Source organism: Bos grunniens, chromosome 6, assembly GCF_055505025.1.
Source record: "Bos grunniens cultivar Pamir isolate PY7600 chromosome 6, Bosgru_T2T1.0, whole genome shotgun sequence".
NCBI lineage: Eukaryota > Metazoa > Chordata > Mammalia > Artiodactyla > Bovidae > Bos > Bos grunniens.
Genome location: NC_141170.1, coordinates 100,501,558 through 100,523,042, shown reverse-complemented (window position 1 = coordinate 100,523,042; position 21,485 = coordinate 100,501,558). Strand labels below are relative to the sequence as shown.

General features: G+C 41.1%; 1 protein-coding gene across 5 annotated transcripts in view; it reads left to right on the top strand.

The window, feature by feature from the left end:
- Positions 1 to 21,485, top strand: part of DKK2 (dickkopf Wnt signaling pathway inhibitor 2) — a 605,998-nt gene that overhangs the window by 309,259 nt on the left and 275,254 nt on the right. For 3 of the 5 annotated variants that reach the window (XM_086406961.1, XM_086406964.1, XM_086406963.1), the window contains one exon: positions 10,470 to 10,523. The exons of the other annotated variants lie outside the window; for them this stretch is intronic. The gene's annotated coding sequence lies outside the window, so the exon portion shown is untranslated. The remainder of the gene's footprint in view (positions 1 to 10,469; positions 10,524 to 21,485) is intronic. 5 annotated transcript variants of the gene reach the window in all.

Genomic DNA, 21,485 nt, shown 5'->3' with positions numbered 1-21,485 from the left:
AAGCTGAGCACCAAAGAATTGATTCCTTTGAACTGTGGTGTTGGAGAAGACTCTGGAGAGTCCCTTGGACTGCAAGGATATCCAACCAGTCTATCCTAAAGGAAATCAGTCCTGAGTATTCATTGGAAGGACTGATGCTGAAGCTGAAACTCCAATAATTTGGCCCCCTGAGGCAAAGAACTGAGTCACTAGAAAAGATACTGATGTTGGGAAAGATTGAAGGCAGAAGGAGAGGGGACGACAGAGGATGAGATAGTTGGATGGCATCACTGACCTGATGGACATGAGTTTGAGTAAGCTCTTGAAATTGGTGATGGACAGAGAAGCTTGGCGTTTTGCAGTCGATAGGATCGCAAAGAGTTGGATATGACTGAACAACTGAACTGAACTTCCATGTATTAACCATCTAAAATGTGATTCTGTGAATGCACAGAAATTTCAGGATAACATAAAGACTATGGTGGGAGTGGGGTTAGTCACCAGTAGGTTTTCAGAATAGAAAGTCTTGAAGTGGCCTTTAAGGAAGTTTAGGGGTTGGATGTGTTATCTGATGGGTATGTCACAAACTTTTATCAAATTCCAGTTCCTATTTACTATGAGACTGAGAAAATTTCTGCAAGAGTTATAGGCGATAATTTTGGTTCTGATCCTTATTATTACCATAGAAGTTGTTCATGAATTTATACAATGTGTTTTGCTTATTCACGTTTCTTTTCTCCTGATACTGAACATCTTAATGATAAGGTCTATTCCTACCTGGTCTTAGACTCCCTTGTGTATTGGCACAGTACTGTGTTAGTAGTAGACACACATTAAGAAGTATAGGAGAGAGACAGATCATAGTGTTGAAGAGAGTTAACATTGGAGCCAGGATACCTGGGTTCAAATCCAAGTGGTGCTCACTTCCTCCTAGCAGTGCACATGGGCAGATTACTTAAACCTTCTGTGTCTCAGTTTCTTCATCTTAACCTGAGAATAATAACACTATGTGCTCCATAGCACTGTTACAAGGTTTCAATAAGGTGATATATACAAAATTCTTAGAAAAGTACCTGCATATCATTATAATCATCATCATGATCATCATGAAATATCTAGGGAAGTTAAATGGAAGGAAAGGGAAACCATTATGGAAAGAGGACATAGATGAGTAGTTTACTTTAGGTAAGGTACAGATAACCGATGAACTATTTAAGTGCTAAGCTGGGTAGTTTCGTAGGTGGAGGATATCAGCACTCACTGGGTAAGGCAGCTTTCGTTTCAGGTCTGGGGGCCAGACCATTCAGAGAGAGAGACTCTGGGCCGCATTTCTGTCAGGTGATGGTGGGGGAGGACACTGCTGTTAAGTAGGGTCTAGAGGGTGTAACCCGCCAGGAAAAGGCTTTACAAATTTGCTGTACTAAAGGCTTTTATATCATAAGAAATGTTTATATCCCCATGTATTCAAGCAATATTAGTGGAGGTGTTTTGCTAAGTAGGGCTATATAATTAAATAACATAGTCATGGTATTTGACCTTACAGGGTTTATGGTTTTGCGGGTGGCCAGATTTTAAACAGCTTCAGTTAAGTGTGATGAGTTGCAAGGATGGGCAAGCGCAATGGACTGTGGGAAGCATCTCCCAATCTGTTTTATCTTCCTGCCTGATTCGTGCTGTCAACTGATGCACTTGGGAGCTTTCTGAAGCCAGCTCCAAGCATATCTTCCTCTGGAAGTCATGGATAGTATCATTAATTTCATTTTGTCTTGTCCTTAATCCTATCATTCTGTAAAAATGCACTGATAGTCTAAGTTTTCATAATCTGAGTTTGTACAGCTTTCACTCGAGAAGATACAGGAGCGGAGTTCTGGCCTGCTGTGTTTACTTCTGTTGTACTTCCTTGCGTCCTTTTCTAAAAATCCTTCTGGAATTAGAAATTGATTTCTTCAGAAACACACTCATTTTTCTCTTCTCCCAGAGACCTTTTGAAGTCTGAGGTGTCGTCTCTCGGGGTTGCCATTCAGTCATCACTTTTTACCCCGTCTTTAGTGGAGTCTTCCCTGTATCCTTGCTCTTTGAGTAACGCTTTTGATCTTCCTTTAGCCTGGGAGAGCCAAGTCCATGATGAAAGTCAGGAGGTCGGATATCCCGGCACCGTGAAGAAGTAGCCAGTTCTGGGTCTCATTCGTAGTGCATTTTTAGGTGATGAGTGTATACCTTTTTTTTGAAGCATGGCCAAGAAGGTAAAGATACGTTTTTGTCGAACTACTCAAAGGCTCACTTATCATAGAAGCAGATGAAATAAAAGTCTAGTTCTTATTACAAAAAGAATGAAGAACCTTAGTAAACATTAACAAAATTAAAGAATTAAACATCAGTCTCTTTATCCTCTTAAACCTGATGTGGCTTGAGATAAGAGTCACACAGAGCCACAAATCCAGACGAACCACCGTAAACCTTCGAGCTGCACACGCAAAGCGGTCAGTTGCAGAATTGATTTTTACAACATGGCGAGACAGACAATTATCTACTGTCTCTTATACTAAGGCTAGTCTTTGCTCTGAGTTATTTTAGACCCTCTCTCTCTCTGGAGGTTATCTGCACAAATTTAAGGTCCAATATAGTGACGATCTGCTGAACACATGCAGAACAGATGGCTGAAGAAACTCTCAGCCCATTCCATTGTTACATTACCCATTCCTGCACTTCGCTACCCATGCAAGCACAAGGCTGAATAATGCCAGTTTTCAGGTGGTTCCCTGTGTCGCTTCATGGAAGCCACTTGGCATGGCTGCCTGTGGAGGGGCACAGGGATCAGCAGCCTCAGACAGTGCTGCCTAAATTTCTGGCAGTGCGCTTTTAAGGAATAAGAAAATGTACTGTGATGTCATTCAGGTAATATCCAAGTTACATTTTCAGTCTCTCTAAAATAGTTGTTGGGGAGCTCTTGGGAATGAACTGCAACCAAAGTTCTGAAAAATTCAGTCTGTATTCTCTGCCAACCTGGTGTTGGAAAGTCTTGTCCTGGAGAATTATTTAGAAAGCAAAGGGAAACTGAAGAGTACAAAAGCAAGTCCTAAAGATGGAAGATGTCGGCTTCAAATGTTGCTCCCTCTGCCATCTCCAGATTGTAATCAGTGGCCAAAATTTGCAAATTGAATTGTTTTACACCCTCAGGGAGGTAAATCATACATGTTTGCATACAGGTATTTCTTAATCCACCTCTCATGCTATAGATCCAGAAAACAAAAACATGGTACTGTAGAAAATGTTTTCAGTCTCTCAGCTGACTAAGATTTAGGTAAGTCATATTCAGTTAATGCATCCTTGTATTAAGTAGTTCTAATAATATCAGGATGAAAGCCAGGTGAGTTGAAAAGGTCACACTGAGGGCCTGTGGTCTCACTACCACAGTATTTTCTGTTTACATTTCATTGAATTTTAAGTGGGTTCATAATGAATGGGTAAAACCACTGTACTGTTTTTGCCACTTGGTTTTAATTAGTGACTGGGACTAAAATGCCCTGGTTTAATTTAGCAATGAAAGGGTTAGTTTGAAGCTTGTGAAGAAATGAAACACTATATTGTGTAAAGTTTTATTTTGGGCTACTTTTCTCTCATTTCTTTGGGTTTTTATGCAGTACTTTTGTACTATGGACTTTGCCAGGGAAAAAAACACCCCTGTCCTTGTGGACCTTACATAGTATCAGTTCAGTTCAGTCGCTCAGTCGTGTCCGACTCTTTGCGACCCCATGAATCGCAGCACGCCAGGCCTCCCTGTCCATCACCAACTCCCGGCGTCCACTCAGACTCACGTCCATGGAGTCAGTGATGCCATCCAGCCATCTCATCCTCTGTCGACCCCTTCTCCTCCTGCCCCCAATCCCTCCCAGCATCAGAGTCTTTTCCATACTATAAGATTGTTCAGACTGAAATAAGAAATCATTCAGAAAAGAAAACTCTTCAGGGATTATATGGATATTAATAGGAAAACAGAAGTGTATTAGATTTAGCATGGTCTATTCACTATATACATTTCTACAAATGATCATTTTTCCAACCCAAATGATTTTCCACTCTTATTGAAGATAATGGTTACTGCAAGCAATCTGTTAAGATATTATTCAGGATAAAAAGTACCAAACTCTTTAGTTATCAAAACAGATAATGTTTACATAATGTGTGCAAGAAATGACATATAGCAAAGCAATAGTTATGACTTTTTAGTTCTGTGGCAAGGAGAGCCCAAAGATAGCAAGGATTCTGAGAAAGGCTTTGCAGGGAATTCAGGTATTTAAACACAAAGAGCCTTTAAAAATTTTGCCCAAATGGCTTTCCCATCCTTGTTTCTCCCTTTCCCCCTTCACTCTTTCCTTTTATCTGGAAGATGTTAGAATAAATAACATGGTGAAGTGGCTTTGCTTTCTATGGTTTCCTAAGGCTATGACTATTTTACAGAGATTCGTTCAACTGCAAGTCCCAGGTTTCCTGTTTTTATTATCCACACTTCACACCGTAGTTTGGACCAAATTGGCCATTGCAGAGTTTGGAGAGGAGTCTGTTTAACACAGTGCGTTGCACTGCTACCTCCCTACCCATCTCTCCCGGCCACACTCTGGGCTGATCAGATACAAGGTCTCTAACACAGAAGAAACCGTCAGTGCCTCACCTTCTACCGATTTTTGAGGTTAGCTGCGATTAGTTTTATTTCAGTATGCTCATTTGGCCTAGTAAGTGGATAATGTAGGAGTGGTAACAGGTAACTTGCGAGGAGAGATGACTATTAGAAAATGGTTTCTCTTTTAGCAAGAGGCATCCCTTTCACAGTTTGGACCATCCAGCCTCTGACCAGAGGTACTGAAGGCTCAGTAAGGAACTCTCATTGCCTGGTGAAACTGTACAGAGGAAGAACACATTTCACACAACCGTATCATGGTGTCAGCCAGGTTAAGCCCCTGATGAGCTCTTGTACATAGAATTTCTCTTCTAGAGGGTCCGCATACTCAGCAAAGACTCTACTCCACACGCATGGTAATTTAGTTAGTCCACAGCCGGAGAGATGGTAATATGTACATCAGTTCATAATAACTGGCAGTGAGTTAGACGCAGCAGATAACCCCAGCGCAGAATAACCAGGCAGAAGAGGAGGAAAGGTGAGAAATGAAAATCTTTGTGATGAGACCACCAAAAAGTGAATGCGGGAGTGATGGTGTCCCTCTGTGTCCATTACGGGTAGCAAAGCTGCATGCTCCCACCCAAGGGCACAGACTAGGTTAACTGTCCAGGGCTACAACTCGTGGCCACTGCTCTGTCTCTCCAAGCAGACAAGAACTGTCCTGGCTTCAAAACTCCTTGAAACGATTAATGTTCTGTTGTTGTAACTTTGACAATATGTCAGTAACTTGTTAAGTCTGTAGACAGTGGAGAGTTTGAGAAAACAAAACTGAAAACAGTTCAGGCACTGTCAATGCAAATCATCCAGTCTCCAGACACTTTGGGAACACCAAGGGCAGTATTTGCATGTTACGCCGACTGCAAACTTAGGCCATTAGGCTGTAACACGGCAGGCATTGTTGTCCTCATTTTTATAAGCAACAGAAGAGAGCTACTTCTGTAGTAGACAGAGTTCTTAAATCTGGGAGGGTGTCCTGACCCTGTTCCCTACTATGATCACACTAGATATTGGTAATTCTACAAAGCCTTTTTATAGTTTTCATCACCTCCTTGCTTTCCCTGACTACTTCTTCCCTCTGGTATTATAACTGGGTCATGATAAGGTACCAGAGAACCACACACAGGAATGAGAAAAGAGAATCCTAACTGTTTTAGCATTTTGGAGGAAGATATGGTCCATTTGAATATATTTTGTTTGGGTTGCCTTTCCCAGTCTTTTGATCTGTAGCCAAAAAATCAGTTAAGCTGAATTTACAACTGTGCCCCTCTGCATGTAAATGGGGTGTGTGTGTGTGTGTGTGCGTGTGTGCGCATGCACATGTGTGTGCCTGTGAGCATGTGTCGGTGAAGGTTTTGTTCTTGTGATTTATAATAGCTCTGTAGCATGGTCTGGTGGCTTCCCTTGTAGCTCAGTTGGTAAAGAATCTGCCTCCAATGCAGGAGACTGGGGTTCGATTCCTAGCTTGGGAAGATCCCCTGGGGAAGAAAATGGCAACCCACTCCAGTATTCTAGCCTGGAGAATCCCATGGACTTAGGAAGCTGGAGGGCTATAGTCTACGAGGTCGCAAGAGTCAGACACGACTTTAGAGACTAAACCACCACCACTGTAGCATGGTCATTTTATGGAGTTTTATGGAATTGCTAGTATATGCCATCAGTTGTGATAAACACAGCTGTTAATCATCAATGTTTCTGAATTGCTTAAAAAAAAAAAAAGAAACCTGAAAACTGTCACTGATTCTAACGATATACACCGTGATTGATAGGAGTCTGAGGTGACTATTTGCACCACATTTGGATCTTCTCCATTTATTGTTTTGCTATATATCCATCATAGAATTGTTGTTCAGTTGCTAAGTTGTGTCTGACCCTTTGCAACCCCATGGACTGCAGCACACCAGGTCTCCCCGTCCTTCACCATCTCCTGGAGTTTGCTCAAACTCATGTCCATTCTGTCAGTGATGCCGTACAACCATCTCATCTTCTGTTGCCCCCTTCTCTTCCTGTCTGCAATCTTTCCCAGCATGGGGGTTTTTTCTAATGAGTCAGCTCTTTGCATCAGATGGCCTAAGTGTTGGAGCTTCAGCTTTAGCATCAGTCCTTCCAATGAATATTTAGGGTTGATTTCCTTTAGGATTGACTGGTTTGATCTCCTTGCTGTCCAAGAGACTCTCAAGAGTCTTCTCCAACACTACAATTTGAAAGTGTCAATTCTTCAGCACTTCCCCTTCTTTAAGGTCCAACTCTCACATCCATATCTGTACTGGAAAAACCATAGCTTTGACTATATGGACCTTTATGGGCAAAGTGATGTCTCTGCTTTTTAATATGCTGTCTAGGTTTGTTATAGCTTTTCTTCTAAAGAGCGTGCATCGTTTAATTTCATGGCTGCAGTCACCAACTGCAGTGATTTTGCAGCCCAGGAAAATAAAATCTCTCACTGTTTCCACTTATTTTCCATCTATTTGCCATGAAGTAATGGGACTGGTCTTAGTTTTTTGAATGATCTTAGTTTTTTGAATGCTGAGTTTTAAGCCAGCTTTTTCACCTTCATCAAGAGGCTCTTAAGTTGTTCTTCTCTTTCTGCCATTAACATAGAATACAAAATTGTTAAATTTATCCACAGGTGCCTCTAATGTTAAGAAAACAATTCAAATCCCTATGACATGAATGAATGGGAAGATAAAGAAAATGTGCTGTTTATTCCATCCCCTGAGTAATAAAAGATTCATTTTGATATTTGGCAAAACTAATACAATTATGTAAAGTTTAAAAATAAAATAAAATTAAAAAAAAAAAAAGTAAACCAAAAGAGAAAGGGTCAGTGTTTTTCATGAACATCATCTGGGTTTTGAATATGTTTATGGTTTACATTTTTTTCAAGCGCATATTTGAGCAGCTAAGCATCTTCCCTGTGCACGCAGGGACATACGTGGCCATAATTGGTGAGTGGAAGGTGGGAGGATAGCCCCTCCCATCCCTTGGATCTATTGCTTTTCTCCCAAGAGTATAGGAGTGGGGAAAACCACAAGAAATCCCAAGTTTTTGTGAGATATGACTGGTCAGCAGGTGAAGTATTGGGTTGACCAAGAAGTTTGTTCTGGTTTTTCCATAAGCGGTTACAGGAAAACAAACTTTTAGGCCAACGCAACAGAAGGGGAGGAAAACAGATTTAGTGTTTTTGTAAACTATAAAAGGATAGAGATGGGATGAACAGAATCCTGAAGAAATAGTAGAAATGTATAAGTAGAGAAAAACATATCAACACATTTTTGTTCCTTAAGTCATACGCTGGACAGCAATGATTCTAAATTTCTACTCTTTGCTCTCGAATATCCCTAGTCAACTCTTTGAAAGGCCTTGTTTATACTCCTTTATCCAGTAGTTATGTAGTGAGAACTATCTGAGGGGCCTGTTAGGTTGTTTCTTGGTCCTGTTATGATCCTGGACTTTGTGCTTGGTGTGGTGTACTGAGACTGTAGACGGGTGGCAAGTAGAAAAATTGGCAGATATGGACATGGCAGAACTGTACTGTTATACATAACGCATTTTAATCTCTGGGTATCCACTGGATCAAGTTTCTCAACATAAAATATGACTATATTTGTCCATGTATATTGCTTTATTTTAAACAGCTTGGGCTTATGTCTAGCTAGTATATACCAGTGTGTCAATGTTGTAAGTAAAAATTTTTAAAGAATTACAAATAGCTGCTGCTCTAATCACCCGAGGAACTTCCTGCCAACACAACCCATCTAGCTCATGTCATCCCACCCTGGTGCCACTGCCTCTCCTTGATTAAGCCATTAAGTAACACCCAGCAAAACAAGGCCCTCCCAGGACCCAGTTTACTCATGGGGCTTACTTTTGCCTGGTTGGTGTCAGTGTCATATAAGTTGTTAAATATTTTGTATATCACACTTAAATGAAGGAAGAAAGCAATGTATAACACTTGAATTAATTAGACAAGTGTATGTGTTAAAGATCAGGTTCCTGGGCTTCAAGAGTTTTTCTTTGACGGAACTTACTCTATAGTTTTTATAATCAGTAACTCCTATCCTAATTTAAGTACGTTTTTAATATTGATGTTTTCCTTAAGTTAGACATTTCTTCATCAGTTCAGTTCAGTTCAGTCTCTCAGTCGTGTACGACTCTTTGCGACCCCATGAATCGCAACTCAAAGTGTCAGAGTAGCAGGTATTTATACATTGTCCATTCAAGGTAGTAACAGCAAGATGTCATGACCATATTTTGGCAAACTTTTGGGCTTATACTAGTGATATGCCTGCAGGTTTAGAAATCAATCACAGGAGAATAATGTAAAAATAAATATTCCTGTGGGCATGTAGTACTTACAACAAAACAGAAAATTTTGTTTTCTCCCTGCACCTCACCAAAGTCCACTGGAGCACAGTCTGTGCCTCTTTATCTTTAAAACATTTTGAACTTAGATAAGCACTTTCTATGACTTGCCTTAAGAGAGTGTTTGTAAGTTAGTATGGATTGTGAACCTGAAATTAATTGGGCCAATCTCAGGTCTAGTCTTCAGGCCTTAATATATCACAAAAGCCTGGAGACAGAAAGAAATGAAGCTGTGGGGGGGGGGGGTGGGCAAATGGAAAGTCACGGGTACAAAGCCAAGTAGGGCTGGGACTCAAGCAGTCTTTCAGAGAACAAATCAAATTCAGCAATTTAGCAATTCACAACTGCACAGAATTTTGAATGTAGCAGCAAGGTTCCCAGGGCTCCCTACTTGTTTGTTTGTTTGCTTTATCACTTTTTCCACTCATTCCACTTCACAGTTTTATATTTGAACTCTTAAAATATTATTAATGCCTCAGTGATAAAGCAATACGTTTTACATGAAGTCCTTTTGCTTTTACTAGGCTGTAAATTCTTTGAGCACAGGTGTTATTTCTGATCCATTTTTGTCTCTATTATAAAGTCTAGCATTATATTTTCCAGTATTTTGAAGCTGTTGATAAATATGTTACATACACTGATATGAGTTTGAAATGTCACTGAGTTCTTCAAAGTCAGCAAATGTCTGGTGCTTACAGTACAATGTCTGAGATAAACATTTGTCTTCATGAAGTGAAGTGAACGTTGCTCAGTCGTGGCTGATTCTTTGCAACCTCATGGACTATACAGTCCATGGAATTCTCCAGGCCAGAATACTGGAGTGGGTAGCCCTTTCCTCCTCTAGGGGATCTTCCCAGCCCAGGGATCAAACCCAGGTCTCCTGCATTACATGCAGGTTTTTTACCAGCTGAACCACGAGGGAAGCCCAAGAATACTGGAATGGGTAGCCTATCCATTCTCCAGCCGATCTTCCCAGCCCAGGAATTGAACTGGGGTCTTCTGCATTGCAGGCAGATTCTTTACCAACTGAGCTATCAGGGAAGCCCATTTGTCTTCATAGTAGCCTCTATAATGGGCTTTGCTATATAACCTGTGCACAGGTTAATCCAGATATTCTAATATAAATTTATATAAGGGAATGAGAGTTTGTATCATAAATACATGTTTAATTAGAATACAAGAATCTTCTATAAACCTAAGGTGATTTGTGTTATTGAAAAAGGATCCTATAAACCTCATTCCTCTAAAATGTTTAAGTGGCATTGGAGTACTACTAATAAAAATTCATGACCACTTAATGAAACCAAAATTATTATTTCAAACTCTAAAAATTTGAAAATATAAGTATTTCCAAAAATGTTTATCAATTGTGCACATAATTCCAAAATCCTGAAAAAGATGTAAAACTGTGGTGAGAGAAAGATTAAAAAATATGCATGTGCTTATATTTCAGGACATCAGCACTGATCACGGTGAAAGAATCAGCATCTTAGATAAAGTGAGAAAGGTAAATGACAGCTGTCTGAGTCATTCCCACTATTAGGGTCTTCTCATCTAGTCACCCTGCCTTTTACTTTATCATCCCTGATGACTGTGGTTTCCTGACGGGTTCTCTGTTACAGTCTTGGGCTAGACCCATGGGCTAAACTCACGCACAGCTCACACTGGAGCTTTTCAGCTCCATTTACCCTGGAGGAATCTCTCAGAACTCCTCTGCCTTGGCTCTATCACAGAACCATATTCCACTGGAAGAAAAATGCTGGCTGGATCCCTGTTGTCACCTAATTCTCTTTCATTTGATGAAATCCCAGATCCCTCTTTCAGAGAAACATTCAACAGACTGAAGCTGAAACAGAACAGAATTTATCTGACACTGAGGTACATGTGAAGTTGCGCTTATTGTGTGGCATCATCGTGGAAAGCATGGATGGCTTTGGTCACTGTGTGTCTGAAAATTGTTCATCGGAAAACGGGTGCTTGATGAAGAGAGTAAGAATGATTGTAGTTTAAACAAATGTCTTTCATGTTACATTAGTGATGCAAGGCTTTGGAAATGAGAAGACCTGGGTTCGAGTCAGCAGCAGATGCTGATGATGCTGTGCCATTTTCCCTAGACGCACTTGGGTTCCTGCCGCTGTGCGGGACAGTTTCCAGCACACTGAGTACTTCGCACCTCCTGTTCTCCATGACTCACCTGAGAGTTTTCACTGGAGCCCTGGGAGCTCTCTCTGCTGCTCAGGGGTGCAGGAGAGTTAAGGTTCCCATGAACAACCCTCAATCCATGGGGTGGGGAGATGGTGGAGAGATGTCCATGCTTCTAATTCGATAGTGGGAACATTTAGAGACACGTCTCTGTGGTTTCTAAGAGTGTCCCCACCAAGACTGAGCCCCGGTTGTCCACAGAGGTAACCCATTCACTCACACAATCTGTATTGGGTTTTTCCCTGCCTTGTCTTATTTCCCCAGTGCTCTCACTTTTGTTTTTGAGGATCCCTTCCCAAAGAAATGACCTGTACCAAGTCTGTGTCTTGGGATCTGATTTAAGAACCCAAACTAAGATATGGTCCTAACTATGCCACCTCATGCAAAGAGTTGACTCATTGGAAAAGACTCTGATGCTGAGAGGGATTGGGGGCAGGAGGAGAAGGGGACGACAGAGGATGAGATGGCTGGATGGCATCACTGACTCGATGGACGTGAGTCTGAGTGAACTCAGGGAGGTGGTGATGGACAGGGAGGCCTGGCGTGCTGCGATTCATGGGGTCGCAAAGAGTCGGACATGACTGAGTGACTGAACTGAACTGAATGCTGTTAACTAGGGGCTTCCCTGGTAGCTCAGTGGTAAAGAATCTGCCTGCAATGCAGGAGATGTGAGTTCGATCCCTGGGGTGGGAAGAGCCCATGGAGGAGGGCATGGCAACCCATTCCAATATTCTTGCCTGGAGAATCCCATGGCCAGAGGAGCCTGAGGGCTACAGTCCATGGGATCACAAAGAGTCGAACATGACTGAAGCGACTGAGCACGCACACTCACATGCTCTTAAGCGGTACTGAGACTCAGAGGAGGCTATTTGTGTGTGTGTGTGTGTGTGTGTGTGTGGGGGTGTCTAAGTTTTATGACCTGTCAAATGACAGTTGGGCAAAATTGAGAATTTCCTTATTTATTGAGCTGAAAGAACTCTTTTTTAAAAAAACTAAATCTTAAAATCTTATAAAAATAAAAGCAGTGAAGATGTTTCTTAGGTAATTTAAAAGCTTTTTAAAAATGCTTTAGAGGTTTTTAAAGTGCATGGCTGTTTGGCAAACATTTCCTTGTTGGTAGATCACTGAGGTATATTCTTGAGTTCTTGCAATTCTTTGTAGCACAATTTTGGAATAATTGGACTAGATGATCTTTAAGGCTCGTGCCAAGTTTAAAATTCTGGGATCCTAATGATGAATAAAGGTCTGTGAGGAGCTCTTTCCTGCCATTCTAAGCTCATTGTTTTCCAAAGTCCAAACCCATTCAGAACCACATTAGAATCTTTCTTCCTCATACATTTATCTTCGCATCACCAAATGGCTATAGTGTACATATGTATGTGTATTCACATATTCTGAAGAATCAGTCAGAAATATAGTTTCCTAACTTGTGGGCTTCCCTGGTGGCTCAGCAGTAAAGAATTTGCCTGCAAATGCAGGAGATGCATGTTTGATTCCTGGGTTGTGAAGTTCCTCTGGAGAAGCAAATGGCAACCCACTCCAGTATTCTTGCTTGGAAAATCCCATGGACAGAGGACCCTGGCGGGCTACAGTCCATAGGGTCACAAAAGAGTTGGACATGAGTTAGCGACTAAAACAATAACAAACAACAACAAAGCTTGTGGCATGCTATAGTCTTCCAGAAATTCTAGTGCAAAGACTACAAATTCTGACGATATGCTAGATGAATATAGGGTCAAGAAGATATTACTCATTATTTTAATTTTTTACTTCATTGTAAGGATTTTCAGGCTTGTAACCTGTTATTTCATTAAAAGGACATATTTAGTAATACTTTTCAGATAAAAGTGTATATATTGTTGCAAGCCTGTGTGTTGTAAAAAAAATTTTTTTTTGGTCTCAAGTCCTAACTCTTGGCCATTTATGTAAATCTCAAAAATTGTTTTCCTTTCTGCAACAAGGTATTTTGACTAGTTTCAAAATAAGAGTTTTGGTTTTTTTTTCTGGAAGTATCCACATTTCCTCCTTTCCCACACTTTCTGCCTAAGCTGGGACCTGGCCTTTCATCAGCCTGTCTCCTCCTATTATATTCCTGAGAATGTTTCAGAACATTCCTGTGTCTTTCCAGGTGAACTACTAAACCTGCAACCACTTGTTTTCCCTGGGACTGGCTCCAGCACGTCTTCCACCTCGCCAGTCTTGCTAGGGACGCTTTCTCCTCATCTCTTAAACCCTGCACTTTTGCTTGATTTGTAGAGATACACAGGGGAGAAACATCCTTTCTTGCATTTTTTTTCCCCCTAGAGGGATAGCTGCTGTCTTATTTCCATTGTTCATCAAATCTCTGCCTATGTGATCACATTTTTTTGAAGATTAATTGAACAGAGTTCCAATTTACTAAATTTGGAGAAAAGAGAGTAACATCTACCCAATTTTCTGGCAAATATTTGTATCCAGATAAATAACATGTTTGCAAGTTCCATTAGGAAGAATTATTTCTCCCAACTATGATTCTTAGTGATATTAGTAAGGTGTTTCTTATTGAAGCTGAAACTCAGTAAGAAAGAGAATAATTTACATACTCATCTTAATCCAGCCATGAAGTTCTACCTTTCCAGAGGAGGGGATAGTGTGAATTCCTTTTATAAGTTATTTACCTAACAATTTTCTGTAATATTTCAAAGCTTTAAATTACAGAACATAATTACATCAATACAATATTTTAAAGATTATAGTCGTTTCTCGATATCCATGGAGATTTGGTTATAGGACCCCTGCAGATACCGAAATTCATGATACCCAAATTCCGTATATAAAATGGTGTAGTATTTGCCTCTAACCTGTACACATCCTCCCATGCACTTTAAACCATCTCTAGATTATTTATAATACCAAATACAATGTAAACACTATGTAAATAGCTGCCAGGTGCAAAGCAAATACATATTTCTCCTTTTGGATCTTTCTGGAATTTTTTATCCAAATATTTTTGATTTGTGGTTAGTTGAATCAGTGGATATGAACCCTCAGATGTGGAACCCAGGAGAACTGGCTGTATGTCCTTTCCTTGTCAGAGGTTCTCATGAGCACTTCAGTTTGCATGGGTGCCTTTAATTTTTTTTGTTTCTGAGCTCCATCTTTTCTTTCATAAGAGGTGTACTCTACTACATGACTTCATCTAAACGCATCCGTTACTCAAACCACCCAGGCTAAGGAAAGGGGTCTCTTGTCTCCCACATCTGACTGGAAGTTTCTTCAAGGCAGAAGCTCATCTCCCAGAGTTAAGTAGCTTGTAGGGTACGTGATGGTTCCTTAATATATGCTGGCTGAATAAATCACAAAACTACTGGAACACATGTTTTAGGAGTTGCTTTTGGATGAGACTTCATTAAGAATTTTCTGAATGGCTCAAGATTTTGTGATTTGGCTTCTTTTCAAAGGCAGTGACCAGTTTTGTTTTTTTTTTGTTATTTCCAGTTCCACGTGTGAATTATGTATCTGAAATTCCTTTTCTACTGTGCTTGGCTTTGGTGGCATCCCAAGCTTTGAGACTACTTTGTCAGATTATAATACTTTATCTCATTCTTGGTCTGGATCTTCCATCTCAGGCACTGATGTGAAAAACAAAATTCCTTTCGCTTACGTTTCTCTGTTGTGTTTCACTGTGCTCATCTCAAGTGTCAGCCCACACCCTGTGGAGATGACCAGAGGTTCTGTGATAGATGCCAGGGTGGTGGTATATTTACCACAGACTAGTTTGGGGGCATTCCAGTGAGGGAAACAGCTTTTTTTTTTTTTTTTTTCCTGTTTTTAGTTCCAAGATCTTTTAGCAAATTAAGCCAGTATGTCTCTGCATTATGTTTTCTATTATTTCTGGGCAGGAGTCATTACTGGTGTGTTATTCCCTTCAGTACCAGTGCTCCTAACATTTGGCCAACGTGTAGCCATAGGTAAAGCGGTTGATAACTTTCATATGTGTTTCCTTGTTTTTCTTCTTTCTGTCTTCCCTTTATGGAGTTTCTCTTGGAGAATTTCTAAGTTGTTCTTGTTCTTTATTTTTTTTTTATTATGACACCTACTGATAGATGTTGCCAGGTTTTGGGCCTCCTGAGAGTGGCATACTGTTAGCACGTGCTTTGGTGCAGTAGGAATAGTGAGGCAGCCCCAGCAAAGTTCTTATATTTGTTTTCTTCCTAGCATCTTGAAAAGAAGAAAATCGTCTCAGTTTGCCTCTATGTTCTTCATATGCAAAGTCACTTCAGTAATATCTACTTCTTTGCGACCCTCTGGACCGTAGCCCGCCAGGCTCCTTTATGCCTGGGATTCTCCAGGCGAGAATACTGGAGTGGGTTGCTATGCCCTTCTCCAGGGGATTTTCCTATCTCGGGATCCAATCTGCATCTCTTTTGTCTCCTGCATTGGCAGGTGAGTTCTTTACCACTAGTGCCATCTGCCAAGCACAGCCATCTCCATTTGACTCTACGGATTATGATAATGTTGGACAGGGTTTTCCCTTCTAAAGAGCTGTATTTGTAAGTAGTGGTAGATGACAACAGTGAAAACAGTTATTTGCTGCATGCTCATTCTGTGCCAGGCAATGTTTAATGTGTTTTATATACATATTTCAGTTGATCCCCACAGCAACAGAATGACTTAAGTATCATTCACTAAGTTTCAACAGAGGCCTCTGGTTGATCTTTTTGTCTGCTTGCTAACCTAATATTTCCTGCCTATCTCTGCCACATGCTGGTATAATATGTAAAGCAATATAATAATATGTAATATATGTAACATGTTATTATATAATGTGCACTTTTCTGAGCCTTAATGTCAAAATAATTTTCTCCTTTTAAAACATTGTGTTTATCATGTACCCTATTGATGGATGAAGATCAAAAGGAGGATTATAACAACTATTCACATTATTTAATTTTCCTATTCAGTGGTTTTGCTGCTACCTATAAATCCCCGAGATGGCAAAGGAAAGAAGACATAAAATGGTGTGTGGAGCAGCTTCTTTTCTGCTTCTCTCCTGAGTGTGTCATCTTCCTGTGTTTTATTACTCTTCTCTCTCCTTTCATTCTAGCCCTAACCCTCAAGTTCACATGTGTCAGGCTTGAGAGCTACACATTTCTCTACATGTCTTTTAAACACATGACTTGCTATGAATAGTCTTGGCTAGTTGCTAAAGAATCTGAAGAACAGAGCAGTGAAATGACTTGCCAAGTTTATAGAAATATGTCAGAGAACTACATGAGCAGTAAAGCTTATCCTTCTTGAGGCCTTGCTCAAATCTGTGGACTCTTCCCCGAGTCCCCCTCCACTTTCTCCGAAGGCAGAGTTACTCCCTCCTGGCCCTGTTATCTCATGTCACTTTATATATCCCTCAGCACGGCATATATCTCAGGATATTGTGACTGGAGGTTTGTTTCTCTTCCCTGTTCGATCATGAAACCCTTTATAGCAAACACTGTTCCATTTATCCATGCATCCCCTGGGCCTAGAATAGCACTTGGCATGTTGTCGATGCCAGACAAGAATCCATTTGGGAAATGACTGTATCCATGCTGTACAGTTGGCTGCCATTTTTATTCTCATTCCTTGAGGACTGCTTCATATGGATCCTGTTGTTTAGTGGGTGCTGATATAGAAGAGTCGTCCTATTGACGCAGAAAAATAATGAGGCAATGTGGGGTTCAACCACAGAAATTTCATAACAAAGATTCCATTTGCAAGTTAAAAACTCTGAGTTAAAACAGACCTAATCCACTTATGGAATCTCCTTTGCAAAAACTATGAATGAGTTTAAACACAGAGGTCAAATTTCAAAATAAAATTTCAATATCATGGTCAAGGTCTTCTCAAGGCAGTCAGGGTTTTGTGTATTTGCACACACACACACACACACACACACACACACACACACACACAGTGTATGTGCTGCTCAAGGTCATTTTTGGTAGTTATATAAGCTTTAATTTACATTTGAAACATTACTTTACCAAATTGTTTACATCCACGGATTTCCGACATCATTTCAGTTTGACCTGCGGTAAATTCCTCCATGTAAGCTCAGAAGGAGACACACCTCTATTCCAGATTTTAACTTGCAAGCAGAAGTAAGTTATTAAAGAAATTGGGAGAGAAGAAAAAGAGAAATCGCTGTGTTTCTAATAGAAGAAAGAAGGCAAACATTGATTTAATCAATGGATTCACTTTTAAGTAAGAGAACAGATGTTTTCTGTTAAGCCCCTGGTGAAAATTCAGTAGGCGCCAGTGATACTCTGGGGCCAGTGGCTTCTGATAAAGTTTGAAATGAAGGTCTGGGCCGTTCTTGCTGAATGAGCTTTTGCACAGCAGGCCTGTCCCCGTGGTGAGATTTTTCTCCTGAGTTCTCTCTTCTTTATGCATTCATGGGCTTTCTTCCACTGTCCATTCACTTATGTGTTTTACCCCTTAGAGTAGGCAATAGCATTACATTTGTATATGGTTGTGCTGTCTGAAAATATTAACCGTCAAGAATTTAAGTTTCTCCCCGTGAGTATCTCCTTGACTCTTGCATTTTCAGGCCCCATAGTGTTTTCAGATCTTACCTGGGTCATGGGCTGCTCTCTGAGCAGTTAGGTTTGAAGAGCGGTTGAGGTGCTAGTTTCTCTGATGCTGCCTTGTAACCTGTGCTATGGAAACATTAACCAGATCTCCCCTCACCAAAACTTCAAAGGGTTCCTCCAAATAGTTCTAAGATTCTGCATTCCCCAAAATGCCAGCTTTTCTTTTTCAGTTTCTTGAAAATTGCCTGCTGTAACATAAGCCTTTTCCTTCTCATAAACACTCCAATTATGTTAATATTCTTGGAATTTCATTGCCAAACACAATTTGTTATTATGATTTCAAGTAATACATCATCTTTTTTGCTCTTTTCTTGCCCATGCAGCCATCATCTCATCTAGCATTTGACAGATAACACTGCTGGGCTGGAAAATCCTCATGATCAGGGAATGCTTTATACCGTTTTAGATCTGGCTCCTGCTACACAGTGGGAGTGCAGGAACTGTTTGTTGAATGAAGCCAGGTATCTCCTTTATAATTATTTATTGGAAGGCATGTGTTGGCAGACCATTATAAAATTCCCAATGAGGAAAGCAAGATAGCCAAATAACCAAAGTAATCTGTTCCTTGCTCATATTTCGCATAATGAGTTCTCCCTTTCTCACCTATGCGTTTGGTATTATTTGATAATCTTGGTGTATAGCTCCATTTGCTTACGCTTAGTCTGTATTGACACACAAGTATAAGAATATCTAGAAGTACACAGTGGCTCTTTTGTTAAATAAACTAGTCTTAAAAACTGGTATTGTAGCATTATCAGGCTAAAAAAATTTACAATCTAGTAATTTCCATTTTATGAGAGAGAGAATAAGTGACTATTTCTCAACACCTATTTGGTATACACAGGCACCTAGTTGGGATAGCATCTCATTGATTGACCAAATTAAATGGAGGGGATGATAAAAAAGGATAGTGTTAAGACACATGGAAACTCCTCCATGATTCCTTTCCCAGTGGAGCTGTATTGAATATCTTCTGGTTCTCACCCTTCAGTGTCATCCTTTATCCTGTTCCTCAAACTAAAACATCTGCAGTAGGAGCAGGAGAGTGTTTCCAAGGCAGGAGCCTGAGGAATGCTTGTTTGAATGGAGCTGACTCCTTACCCTCCCCAAGGGGCAGAGGTGTTGATAGTTTCCATCAGTAATGACCTCATAGGAAAGCCTTGTGCATCTCAAAAGCCACCACCACAGCTGGCACTGATTCAGGAGAAGCTGGAGCCTGAGCCTAGGTGATCATTGAGACAGAGCTATGCTGTCTCCTTCTGGGTGATCTGTTGGCCCCTTTCTAAACAAAGATTGGGAAGAAGCACAGGAGAAAACTTGTTTAAAACCGTATCTGTCCTCTAGAATGAGAGCATCCAGTTTCCCAGCCTTAAAATATTGAATGTGCTTTATTTAGAAATATTGTGATAACTTTCCTTCTTCTTAAAACCCCACAAGTAATTTCTCAGTTCATACATTCACTCATGAATCAACTGAGATGTGGTGAGTACCTGCCATGAGGTAAGTACTGGTGAAAGAAAGTGGAAGTGAAAGTCTTAGTCGCTCAGTTGTGTCCTAGTCTTTGCGACCCTATGGACTGTAGCTTGCCAGGCTGCTCTGTCCATGGGATTCTCCAAGCAAGAATACTGGAGCAGGTAGCCATTCCCCTCTCCAGGAGATCTTTCTGACCCAGGGATGGAACCTGCGTCTCCTGCGTTGTAGGAGGCCACCAGGGAAGTCCTTGTGAGACAACAGGAATACCATGGAGAGCAAAACCAGAGTCAGCCTGCCCTCGTGAAGCCCTTAGTCTGCCAGAGAGATGTGTGTGTGTGTGTGTGTTGGTCTCAAGACATGTCTGACTCTTTGCTATCCCATGGACTATATAGCCCAGCAGGCTCCTCTGTCCATGGAATTCTCCAAGCAAGAATACTGGAATGGATTGCCACTCCCTTCTCTAGAGGATCTTCCTGACCCAGGGATCGAACCCAGGTCTCCTGCACTGCAGGCAGATTCTTTACCATATGAACCACCAGGGAAGCAGAAAGACAGGGCTCAGTCAAGGAGTCACACAGTTGTAGAAACGGAGATCAGTTCTCTGAAGGGAGAGAATGTTGTCCTACTACTACTACTACTAAGTCACTTCAGTCGTGTCCGACTCTGTGTGACCCCACAGACGGCAGCCCACCAGGCTCCGCCGTCCCTGGGATTCTCCAGGCAAGAACACTGGAGCGGGTTGCCATTTCCTTCTCCAATGCAGGAAAGTTGAAAAGTGAAAGTGAAGTCGCCCAGTCGTGTCCGACTCTTAGCGACCCCATGGACTGCAGCCCACCAGGCTCCTCCATCCATGGGATTTTCCAGGCAAGAGTACTGGAGTGGGTTGCCATTGCCTTCTCCGATGTTATCCTAAGAAAGTACATAAGAACAAATTTCATATAGTTTGGGGTCAGGAGAGGATACAGTTTTAGTTCTAGTCTTTGAAGCAGAATGGAAGTCACTGGGTAAAGGGGTGGGGAGGAGAGCTTTCCAGGCATGGAGAGCAGCATGGGCAGTAGGCGCCTGTTCAAGAAGCAGAGTGGAATATTCAGGGAAATGTGCAAACATGATTCAGCTGCGTCTTGAAGAATAGGCAGATGCAGACCATGAAGATTCTCTCTCTCTGTCCTCCTTATACAACCTGGCTGTGGTCTTCACTTCCTCTCCAGAGACTGGATGAGCATGCAGTCATACTGAGCCTTTGCTTCTTTCAAGCACAGTGTAAGGAACAGTCCCTGAACATAGGAAGCTCCAGAAGGAATAAGTATGCCTTTCATGGAAGTGAGGAATGCTAGGAAGAAAGAAAATCTAGCCCCTGGGCTTCATCATCTGTCTTTCTACCATTTAGCTGATCCTGGGGAAGAATAACTCTAGAAAGGGGACTTCATATTCTTTCCAGTAAGAAAAGCTATAGCTTCCACCTTTGCTCCAGCTAACTTAAGACCCTGCCTTGTGAGCAACTAACTGAAGTTTCTTTTGTGATATTATCAGTAGAAAGAGAGACCAGCTGTTCAAGGTCAGTCATTTTTTATTTCCTCGTGTAGTTATTGAGTCTCCTGCTCACTACACTGTTCAATGGAGCTAAACTCTGCTTTCTGAATAGAGTTGCATCTTCATCTGAGCTATATGTGCCCTCCAGAACCTGGTGTTCTAAGCTTATCTTTCATTCTTGACTCTCTTTCTTAAGCTGTCACTGCTGTATAAATTTCTTCTGCAACATGCAAAACTGACCATATGGCTTCCTTGCTGAAAGTCATTCAAAGACTTTTCTTTATTAACTAGAAGATAATCAAAAGGCTTAGGAGAATGTTTCAAATTGTTTCTCCTCTGGCTCTGTTCTATAATTTATCTTTATCTTCTTACACTCTAGTTCACTGACTGTGTTTTACCTCCAATCTGAGCCACTTCCTGATCCCAGAACTGTCATGCTATTCTCAGCTTGAGCCTTTGCTGATGCCACAAGTGAGTTTTCAGTTGTTTTCTCTAGGTGAACTCTGCATGCATGACGCTCAGTCGCTCAACCATGCTGACTCTCTTGCAGCCCCATGGACTGTAGCCTGCCAGTCCTACATGGGACTCTCCTACATGTCCATGGGATTCTCCAGGCAAGAATACCGGGGTGGGTTGCCATTTCCTCCTCCAGG